Raw genomic sequence first — 11,802 nt, forward strand, 5'->3', positions numbered from 1 at the left:
GGAGCATCACAGCAGTCAGAGTTTCCTCCCTCCCTTATTGGAAAGTTTGGGGTGATTTTCTCTGCAAACTGACAGCAGAGCAGCCAGCTCCCCCATCCCAGGGACTCTGGATGATTTGGGGAATGCTGCTGCCCAAGGGATCCCCCAGGGAGGGACAGCAGGGGAGGATGCTGAGAAGGTCTCTGTGAGACGCTGCACGTACCCTAAAACCTCCTGATAGAGCACAAGACATTCCCCAAGCAGAGCTGCAGCTTTTTTGAGCATTGAAGCATAATTGCTCCCAGCTCCGAAGTCACGTTGGATGAGGACAGAGCTTTCCACATTACCTCTTCTACAGCTAGAAAAGCAAAAGCTGCAAGGTCCACCCTATTGCACAAGAAGGTCTCGCTTACGCAGGGGGATTTCCCAACGAGGAGTGCAGCTCGCTGCGCCCAACCCTGCGAGAAGCTCTCTGCGTCACGGGATGCTGTGTGGGCACGAGGCATGGTGCGGTGATGGTGGGGGCGGTTGCCTTGGGAATAAAGCCCACGTCAGCCTTTTTCTGATTAAAACATAAAGAGAATGTAAGTTATTAGAAACTTCTGATATTTACTGCTGACAGGCTGCAAGAGCTCATAAAAGCAAAAGAAAACCAAGCTTGTAGCTTCCTGTGCTCATTAAACAGACAGAGGAGCAGGGGAACTGCGGGCTTTGGGGTCACTTTTATGCACCCCCTTCCAGGGGTGATCGCTGCATGGACATGGGAATGCGTGTGCCCACACAAGAGGGCAATGCAGGAGCAGGAACGAGGGGAGGGCAGCTCCCTCGGCGGCAGCCGCAGCTGAAAGGGTGTGCGAAACTCAGCTAAAGGGTGTGCGAAACTCAGCTAAAGGGTGTGCGAAACTCAGCTAAAGGGTGTGCAAAGCTGCTGCCTTCGAGCAGCTGCAGCCAGAACTCGCTCAGGAAAGCGCTGCACAACTTTCTTTCCCGAGACATGGGAAAATCTAACAGTTTCCACGATTTTCTTGTCTTAGCCTGTGCTGAGCCACCAGAGCACTTACGTATTCTGCTGTTGACAGTTTTCACTAGAGGTTGAAGTGGTGTAGCAACAATCAGTCCATGGTAGCGCTAGAATTGCATGGGAATTTAATCCAATTCTTTGTACTTTTAATGATTTAGGGTAAATGTCCCTACTCTACCTTCATTGATTATCTATGCCAAAAAAGTGAGATTGAATTTGCCTTCTGTCAGTGAGGTAAATACACTAAAAAAAGGCCTTCAGTTGACTTACAGGACTATTGTCACAGCTGATCCACATTAATAGTTTAACAGCCTTGAGCTTGCTCCCGATTGAACACCTGACCTCGCCAGGGAGGAAAGCACTACACTCCCCCTGAGTTGTAACAGAGAGCTTTTGCAAATCTCAATACATTTTGCTCGTTATAAACAGGAGCTTGTTTCTGAAAATGGTATCAGCAGGACAGGCTGTTATAGCCCAACAAGAAGCTTTCACATAGATGTGTATAGAATGCCTTAGAACTGCGAGGGAGGAACAAGAAAACTTTCATGAACAACTGAGAAATCTAGCCTCGACCTTTGGGGGGTTTTGAGCACTGTCAGCTGCATCCCTAGTGCCAATGGAGAAAATCAAGGACAACCTTGTTTCTCTTAATTTTTATAGGAATCAGACCAAACCCAAACTTTTTAAAAGTAGCTTTATTTAAATTAGTGCATAAAATAGATGCATATAAAATAGCCTAATATAACAGTAATCATTACAGTATCCAAATCTAAATACAATCTTTAAGCCTGACAGTCAAAGTGTGTGTGGTAAAGTCTTATCAAAAGATGTTTTTTCATCCTTTCATGCTACTCCTTATTCTGGTGTTACAAATATTTAAATGGAAGATTAGAGTGTATCTCATGATCTACACTCCTTTTCTTCTACTTCTTTCAGCAACAAACAGTAGAGGCAGTGTTAAACAAGGTTATATCTTGTTTAATTAAAAACACCACTATTATTTGAACATTTGAAATAGCCAGCTATGCTTTTATCACAGCATCAACTGAGCTATTTGTTGGATCAGTTGGATCAAGTTTCCAGACGACTTCCCATTCTTCCAGATACACACTGGCTCATTTACAGAAACAAAGACTGGACTGGAAGGGATGACTGGCTCACCAGACCTACTGGCCATTCATCACAGTGTGATGCTTCAACAGAAGACATGCTCCGTTTCTTCTTCCCAGCATAAACTGCTGTGTAATTGATTTTTCAGTAATTTTTCAAAGATGCTGAAAAGATTTGGGATTTGACATTGGAGCCCTTTGAAAATTCAAGCTGCGTTTACATACAGATGCTTCTCTGTGTCACAACGTGGTGTTCGGCTCTGTGTTCGCATGCATTTCACGTAAGAGTGCAGTAGCGGAAATCAAAATCCCCTTATTATTCTTTATGCCTTTATTCATAATCAAGAACAATCAAGATCCTCAGCTAGTGACTTCTGTTGAAAGCCATTAAGCTACAGATACATACACAAACACTAGCTAGGGCTTCAGCCCCTACTAGAAGAGAAATCTGACCTTTAGGCAGGTAGACAGAATTTCCCTGGCTTTTTTTAAATTAAGCCTCACCACCAATAAAAAAACATAGAGTAAATCAAGTTCTCATGATGAGGCTGAAACAAAAATATCAGAGTTACCACCCACTTCCCTTCTGAATTGTGTTGCAACTTAAAATCTTTGATAGCACATATCGTTATTTCAAATTTATTATCATCTGACTTGGTATCTTTCCTGTATGAGACAGATTTTCATAAGATAATTAACTAAACCCCAGAGAAAAGAATTGCTATAAATGGTTAGGACCGATAGAGGGAGGAGAACAGTCTCATGAAAGTCCACATTGTGCTAATAAACATGCCAAGAAAAAGTATGATCATTAGACAACATCATGTCCAGCCATCAGGATTTATTTCCTTCTTTCCAGCGGAAAAAAAAAGGGTACATGATCTGATCTTGGAACACTGCCTCCAACTGCTTCAAAAATCTATTCAGCTCCCAAGACATGGGACAAAGAGAGTAAATTTCTCCTTGAATGTGTGTGGTGTGGAACCTAAAAAAGTATGGGTTTGGCTGTAATGTTTGCCATAACATACATTCGATCGATGCTGTAAGGCATTGCACATTTCTCCCACTGGTATGAGAAGAAGCTGACAGTCAGTTTCAAGGAGATGCATCATTTGGGAAAGAGTTATTCTCCCCAAAATAGGAAGGCACAATATGTGCCTCAGCTTCTCCTAGCTATAGAGCAGTATTAGCTGTAGTGCTGCTGTTTATGTAGATAATGGTAATGGAGGACCAGAGGGACAAACCTGGAAAGCAGAGCCTGAGGTGCTTGCATGGGCACGTGCAGAGACACACCATGCTCCGAAGAGTGCACGATACCATCCAAACCTGCCCAACAAAAGCAGTCCCAGGTCCCTCCCTTGGAGCACTGACATAGGGAAAGAGAGAAAAGCTTGGTTCTTCATCTTCAGTAACCAGAGGCTTTCCTGGAAGGAGGAGACATCAGGGGAGAGCTGGTAGACTCCACAAGAAGACGTGTCACCATGATGTGCAATGGGGTGTCCAATAAAATGTTGTAATGCATTACACAAAATTATGTCCCCAACAACTTTATCTCCTGCCAATTTGCAAAGCCTGTGTTGACTGAATAGGGAAAACCCAAACTGACAGGTGAACAAGTTTCTGAAGCACTATTACAGATATTAAAAGGCACAGGGCTGCAAGAAAAGTCCTGAGCTAACCAAGTTACCTGACAATTTCCCCTGACTCTTAAGTACATGAAATATCCACATGAACATAAACTTCTGTCAGGAACTCATGCTGGAACAGCATCACTGAGTATTTCTAAGGGCCTTCTCCTTGACACAGACCCAGACTTTAATCACAGAGCTTGGATAAAGAGTAAATGAGCTGTTTAATCTGAAAAATTAAACCTCCTCATACACAGTGTCCAGCTATGCCAGCTAGACAGCAAGTATTTGATAGCAAACTGTTTATAGCCTACCTCTGCCAAGGGAAGAATTTAAGTAGTATCAGAATCGGGTTTTTCCTGTCATGCTTCCCATTCCCAGACTCCTTTGTAAAGTCTGCAAACAGAGATGCCAACATACCCCATTCTGACCTACATAGCAAACAATTGGACTTGTGTTCCTGCTGCATTATCACCAAAATGAATCACTGTCACGTCTCCTCAACGGCCTGGCAAGACGGAGAGTTTTCTGCTGGGAAGTGTCAGTTGAATCCTGCACCTACTGCTCTCATGACACCAACTGCATATTTTGTGTTTATCGCAGAAAAGAAAAACACCCAGCAGAAAAAGGCTCGGCTTTAAATTTTGCTCTTTGCCAGGACAAACATGGGAGCAAGTGAAGCACAACTCTGAAAGCTCTAGCTTATTAAACTCCAGGGAAAAAAAATAAAATCATTTCATCAATCTTTTTTTAAAAACAGAATAAAGATGCTAGATAAAAATGTCCGTCCGCCCCCAACAACATAAATTGCACAATTCTGAGGAATAGAAATGGCCATGCTGTAACACCATTGCCCACTCTTTCTGTATCTGAGAAGAATTTTAGGGTTGTATCTTGCTGTTATTGGAGTCAGGAGGAGAAAATCTTGCCAGGAATGGGGCATGGGGATGACAAACCGTTCTTTGCCTTCTCAGGCTTGACAAGTCCCTGGCTCAGCTTGGCAATGAAAGGTCCCCACTGAATCAGAAAGATTAACTTCAGGGGAAGGCTTCCCTACTGGGAGCGAGCAGCTGGCAGTAGTTAATATTTATAGTCTTCTGCTGCAATGGTGGGTGGGGTCTAAAAAAGGGTAGGAGATTTGGACTAGGTGTCTTTGAATCAAGTCTGCATTAACCTATGTGAGCTGAAGCTTCTCTCTTACCAGCATTTGGAGCATAAAATCCTATCACTTATGCCTAACTGCCACATACTTGTAACCCCATACATGTGGGATAAAATTAAGACAAACCGAGACGCCCGTATTCCCCCTTTACAATTTATAAGGATAAAAGGCAAGTTTTTTGCCAGGGCAGGGTTCAGAAACTTTAGATATCCTGCTGGAAAAAAATTCTTCTCTCCCCATTAAGAGATATCTTTCAGAGTTTGTCAGACATCCAAAATATTATTTCTGCTCTCTTCATTAGAAACCATGTTTTGTAAGCGAGAGAGACACATTCTTCACAGACCACCATTTACTTAAACAAATTATTAATCATAAAGTGATGCTGGAATGCAAGAAATGCTACATCTCCAACCATGACTCAACAGCAGTTGGTTTGACCTTTGTTATGTTTGGAAAATCCCCAAAGTTAAAAACCTCTGTTGGGTGAATTGAAGCTGGCCGACAATCAGGTTGGCTTTCTCAGAGTTTTGTTTTCTTGCTTTTTTTTGTGAGCCCTTTAGACGTAGTTCGCTGGACACTGAGGGGTTCAGAGATCAACAGTTCAAAACCATTGCTCTACGAAATGCATCCTCGTTTCAGTATGCAACCAACCTCTGCCCACATCTGAGGAAGGAAAGCGCCCGAGAGTTTATTCTTTATCTCATCAAAGACTTCAACAGCACAATGGAACAGCAGCTTACTGAACAAATACAGAGGAGATCTTTTGCTTTATTATATACCTCCTAGAAGAAATATAAAATTAATTGCCGCTAAACATTCCAAAGATTGGCAATACTGTCTACATTAAAAAAGGGAACTAAAATCATACAGCCTAAGTGGGAGAAGTGTAAAGTCTGTTGCTATCTGTAAGCTTTTGCATTTTTAGGATAACTGAAAATGATAATATCTCACATTCCTAAGCCAACTGCAATGCAAACCCTCTCAAACATGGATTTTAGTGCAGAACTGTAATAGCTAAGGTCTTCAGTGTCTCAACAAAACAGATCATGGTCATTTCAAATGTGATCTTACTTTGCAAGCTCAGATATCAGCAGTTATAGCAAACCCTCTTTTGATAGGTGTCCAAAGATAATTTTCAAAAGGAAGAAGCATGAATCACCTAAAGATCCACAGAACAATTCTCTATATTGTATTTTTGGAGTCACAAAATTTCTGAATCTCATTTCATGATGGAGTCAGTAATGTTTCTTTTTTATTTACTGCAGTGCCTAAATACTCACCCTCCCATGTATTGGATATTGTAATTTCCATTCGGTATGCTCTCCCAAATCCCATCCTTTTATGAAAGTAGTGCACCCCTGGGAGGACTACAGAAAATTAAGGGAGGAAGATTGGTTCAGGGAGACAAGGCAGTGTTCCTTGTTATTGCTGGACTGTTACATGTATTACTTTCCACTGTATAATTATTTTTGATAATTAATCTAAAAGTAATTACCATTTATCTAATTACTTGAAATATGAAGCCTTTATGTATTCTCCCAGTTCCTTCTCTCATCCTGAAAATCTCCAGCAATAGCTCCTAGAAAAGGTCTTTAGAAAGCCAAACTTAAGATGGAAGTATTCAGAAAGAATTTAAATAATACTGCTTTACAACCTAACAATCCGACTTCTAACATGCGTACCTTTCTCTGCAGGAAAGCAGAGTTTTGCCTGTGTCCAACATGAGAAAAAGTGATACAGAATTACGGGAATTGTTCCATCCTGTGGAGTCAGCAACACAAATGGGAGGCTATGCCTTAGTAATTCGCGGTGCTTTTACTTCCCCTGACAGGCTGCGAGGATAATACCTAAAAGACATATTCTGGGAGTTGTTCCATACGAGATTCCTGTACAGGGCTGCACTGTTTACATTGACTATAAATCTGTATGCACAAGAGAGCTCAGCATGGGAACAAAAACCTATCTCTGAAGTCTTTCTGTGAAAGAAATTGAACATAGTTTTCCCCATAACAACAGGGGAAAACAGAAATAATTTTGAAGGGTAAAGCCTCTCTCAAAAAATTTGCAGGTAACTTCTGCTTTCTAATACTACAGACTGTTAAACGAGTCTCTTAAATGAACAGACTTCCTAGAAATGCACGCTCACTATAGGTGAGGCACATCAAGTCCAGATAATTGATCCCTCTACGAGCCACGGAAAAGGCAGTACGGAGACTCAATCTACACAAGAAATTAAGCAGTCGAAAAAAGTTACATTGCAACGTGAGAGCCACGTTTTAAAAATTACCCGTTTCTTGAACGCAGCTGTATTCACTGTTGCTCCACAAAATACTATGGGCCAAATGAAATACTATTTTTTACAGATCAGATCAGATGAAATATGATGAAAAGACAATGGGGAGGGGGAAAAGAAGCAGGAAGGTCCTGCAAAAGAAAACAAAACAACCTCTACTTAAAGAAAGTACAAGAAACAGGTCTGCAAAAGCAGTGGATCAAGACTTTCAACTAAGAGGACTTATGGAGGAAGAGATTTTATCTCCAGGCACAGGTTAGCCTTGTATAAGTCCTAACCCTTGTTTTAAACAAACTGACCTCAAATTACCCACGACGTTTAGAAGAATTTTGGACTAGAAGAGAACCTTGGTGGTAATTTTGCAATAGGCAAGACAAAGCATTTGGAAGAGAGCTTTTCAGTGAACAGGATGATTTCACTTTGAAAAACTTCCTAATTGTTGAATCCTCAGATCTCCAAAGCAGCCCAGGCTGGAAATCCTAAACTTGCTTTAGTTGAACTTGGCATGGACCTTTAACTAATTTGTTGGCAAAATTATTTTAAAAAAGGTTCTTTGTCTATCTTTCCTTTTTCCAAAGGTACAAAATTGTGTCAAGTAAAAACATAGCCTATACCCCCCAGAGAGTATAAACTAAACAGAATTTAGAATTAAATTTGCAAGAATGAAGACATGCTGTTGCAAGAACACTTTTCCTCAACGACCACTGACCCAGCACGAGCATGGAGTACAGCTATGCTGCAGCTGAGAACCCGATTGCTCTGGACCCAGAAGTAACAGAGCATCAGCAACATGCCAAATCCAAGCTGACAAGTTCTGCTGGGCAGCAGAGTCCTCTTCCACACCTGCACGAGTGTCTCTGCATGGTGTTATGTGTTTCTCTGCAGATGCACCAGCACAGCTGGGGCTAGCTCAGATGTTCCCACCGTGCTCCCCTGCAGAGGCACAAATGTATTTTCTGCTGCTTTTCTGTCATGCCAATCTGGTACTCACAACCTCTTATTTTGCTGCAGATCCTTTCAGAAATTAATTTTTAGGCAGGATTTGAATGTTGGGGGGACTTCGTAAGCTGGATAAGAGCAGTGTCCATATGAAGGCTTTCAGCTAGGAACAAAGAGGGAGGACAATTATAACCAAGTTAAGTGAGGCAGCGGTGGACATGGAATAACAGCAAAGGATGCAAGGTGACAGGAACAAGAGGGACTTCAAGAACAATAAAAAAGGATGAACAGATACCCACCTTAAATGTACGGATACAAACAGTGTGGCAGCCTGGGGAACAGTGTTACTACAGCACTGTTGAAATAACAGATATGGTGGGAGAGCTCGCATGTGGTGGAAGCACTGTGACGGATGGATCCAAGCTCCTCAGGAAAGACAGGGAAGGAAGAAGTGAAGATTGGCGGGGCTCTTTACATGAAGGAGCAGCTCGAACGTTTGTGATGGATGGCAGTAAGAGTGACAAGCATGTGGCAGTGTATCACAGACCAGCCCACCAGGGTGATGAGGACAGTCAAGCACTGGAACAGGTTGTCCAGAGAGGTTGCGCAGTCTCCATCCTTGGAGATTTCCAAGGCCTGACTAGATAAAGCCCTGAGGAACTTGGTCTAATCTCACAGCTGATCCTGCTTGAGGAGGCTGGACTAGGTGCAGAGGTCTCTCCCAACCTGAATTACACTGTGATCCAAAGTCTACAGGACAGAATCCCAGGCAGGAACTGTAGTTTTGAAATTGAGGCAGAGGAATAGAGCATCTGCTACCAGCCAAGCAGTCTCAGTTTTGTGACTCTGTCTTAGCCATGAGCACCACGCACAGATGGCTCACCCAGCAGCTAACTCTAGACCAAGGCTGCAGATTCCCAGGAAGCTACGGAGGAATGATGGAGCAGTGGCAGTGTAGCAGAACCCATTCCTGCAACTGTTGTGAGCATCAAACATTTAGGAAAAAAAAAAAAGAAATCTCTAGCAACAAACGTTAACTTGAAGTTAATGTCCCAAAGACCATTTTCTCACGGCAAGGAACTTTTAAATGTTTTCAGTTTCCCTAACCAGCTAAGAGCCAGGGAATGTGAGACGGCACTAAAAACTATTCCCAGCGAGGGGAAGAGGCAGAGGGACAAAAATGTGTTTAATGAACTGATGTTCCTTATATGTGGCCTCCCCAACAGTCCTACCCCACAATATAGCATATCAGTGCCAAGTTTGAGAAGTAAGTAAAACTTATTGCCTCACTCTCGCAGAGACATTGTTTACATGTTTTTGGACCATATGGACAAGCTCTCAAATCCAGACTGTCATCATAGTCCTTTCTTGACAAATATCCAACCCTTGTTTTTACCAACAGAACCATATTGATTGTTTCTAACCATCTTCAATGTGATAAGGCTGCTGCCCTCAGGAAATTATAATCACACCATCTCTCTTTATTTGCCAAATATACTCCCTCAAATCTCGGTCCTCTTCTGTCTGGTTTTCTTCCCACAGGTGGCTCCAGTTCCACCAGTGTCACGCAGCTCTTCTCCCAGACACAGCTCATGCTCTAGGGACGCTTACGGTCGGTTCTCCACCCCCAGCTAGCAGCCTCCTCTATGAAAGCTGCCAGGCGGGCTTATTTCTATCATCGATAGCTGCTCCTCCACGTCTCTAGGCTTTGCTCAGCAGCCAGCCTCCAGCTCCCTGGACTTGCAGACATCTGAAATAATCACCTGTGCATTTCCATTGTTACAACACGGCTTTTGGCTTCTTTCTTTTCTTTTCAGAAATTGGCCTACAGCCATGACAAGGGTTCAGAACTATTCCCAAAGGGGACAGGCAGTCTAAACAGAAAAGTGATGCTGAAAGGCACTGCATGTACAGTAACCCTGTTCTGCCCTGCCTTTTAAGGAACACTAAGCAGCTTGAATGCCTATACGCATTTACAAATGAAGTATGTGCTTCAGCGTGGCTCAACTGTATAACCAAATGACAAAGTTTATTGGTATTTGACTACAATTGTCCTGTGTCTATGTGTCAAAATTCTTATAAAATCTCTCCTATGTATGTCAGAGTGAACCACTGTGAATATAATGGAAGTAGGTATACGCTGCCACAGTTCTGCTGTATGCTTCTGTCCCTGAGAAGCCATTTTCTTATTATCCCACTGCAGTATTACCCATTTTGTTTAGCTGGAAAAAAGAAAACTCACAAGTACCCAAGTGCTGCCCTAATCTTCAAAAAGCTTCAAAAAGCTTCAAAGTCTATTGCTGGGGAAACAGCAGAAAATGTACCTCTAGGTTCTGTAAAGATTAAGGTAGCAACTGACTCCTTACAGCATCAGTGCCAAGCTTGCTATCAAAGGCTTTGGGTTAGTACCAATAACAAGTTACAATAAGCTTCATACCAGCCTCCAAAAAGAAGTTCACACACTAGCACCAGGATTTAGGTAGAAAACTAAGTTTGAAATGCAAGGGTCAATCTTGAAGAAGTTAATATGAGAATTAATTCCTGTGACCAAGATAATGATTATGTGAGTCATTATTCGAGAAAACTTTCATGAATCAGAAATGGATACATACGAATATTATTTTAAACTCCAAATAAAGTAATATGGAATTGATCTGTAAGAGGGTCTTCCTGCCACTCAACGTCTAAGCCTTTAATCTGCCAACTGCTGGAAAGCACTTTTCCTTGCCCAGTTTTTACAAGTACTTTGGAAGTATGCATTACTGCCCACAGTATTTCCAATAAATAATACCTCAGGGAAAAGAGAAAACACACTTTTTAACTGTTCAGATGACACCATTAGAAAGAAAGTCTACACAAAATCACATACCACTGCAACATTAAAGAACCTAAAAATACTGAAAGTGAAACAGTAATCATAAACACCAATGGTGCATCTATATGATAATCTCTGAGTCACAGTAATTTCTTATACAGAATTTCTGTTAAGAATAAAGACAACAGTCTGTAGAGTCGTTATCACTGTTGCCATTTAGTTTTAACGCATGAGTGGCTCTCAAACTGGACAGGTAGAATACTCACAAATGTACCTGGAAAATCTGACATTTGCATGCCCTCCATCATTTCCCTTTCTGACTTCCTTCCCTCCCCTCTCCCTCTTCCTCTGAAAACACTCTCTTTTGTGGCAGATGGGCAGAGAACTCAATGCTTTAAGTCAATGAGAAGCACTGACTCTCACTGGCCCAACCGATCTGGAAGGGGGACAGTCACCATTCTGCTGAATATCTAACAAACAAGGCAAGACTGGGAACAGGACTCCAGCACGATATATGATTCTCTGTGGATGTCTGCAAGGGACAGATCCCTCTGCAAAGGAAGGCTGTGGTGTCGCCTAGTAGGCAGCAACTTTGAGGAGAGCGAGGAGGCGAGAAGGGCATGCAAAAGCCCCTGCCTGAACCTGAAATACAGGTTTAAAGTGAAGTTGAAGGCAAAATGAGAGACATGAGTGTATATACAAGTGTGGGTGGGAACCAGTCCTATGGGTACAGAAAAGAGTTGACTGAAGAAATTTGAGATCAGGTGGTAAACACTAGAGCAAAACCACTTTTCCAACGCAAAACAGTTGCACTACCCTTGGACAGCAATGCTTTACGAAACTGCAAACCCTACTA

The sequence above is a fragment of the Mycteria americana genome, chromosome 2, assembly GCF_035582795.1.
Source record: "Mycteria americana isolate JAX WOST 10 ecotype Jacksonville Zoo and Gardens chromosome 2, USCA_MyAme_1.0, whole genome shotgun sequence".
Classification (NCBI taxonomy): domain Eukaryota; kingdom Metazoa; phylum Chordata; class Aves; order Ciconiiformes; family Ciconiidae; genus Mycteria; species Mycteria americana.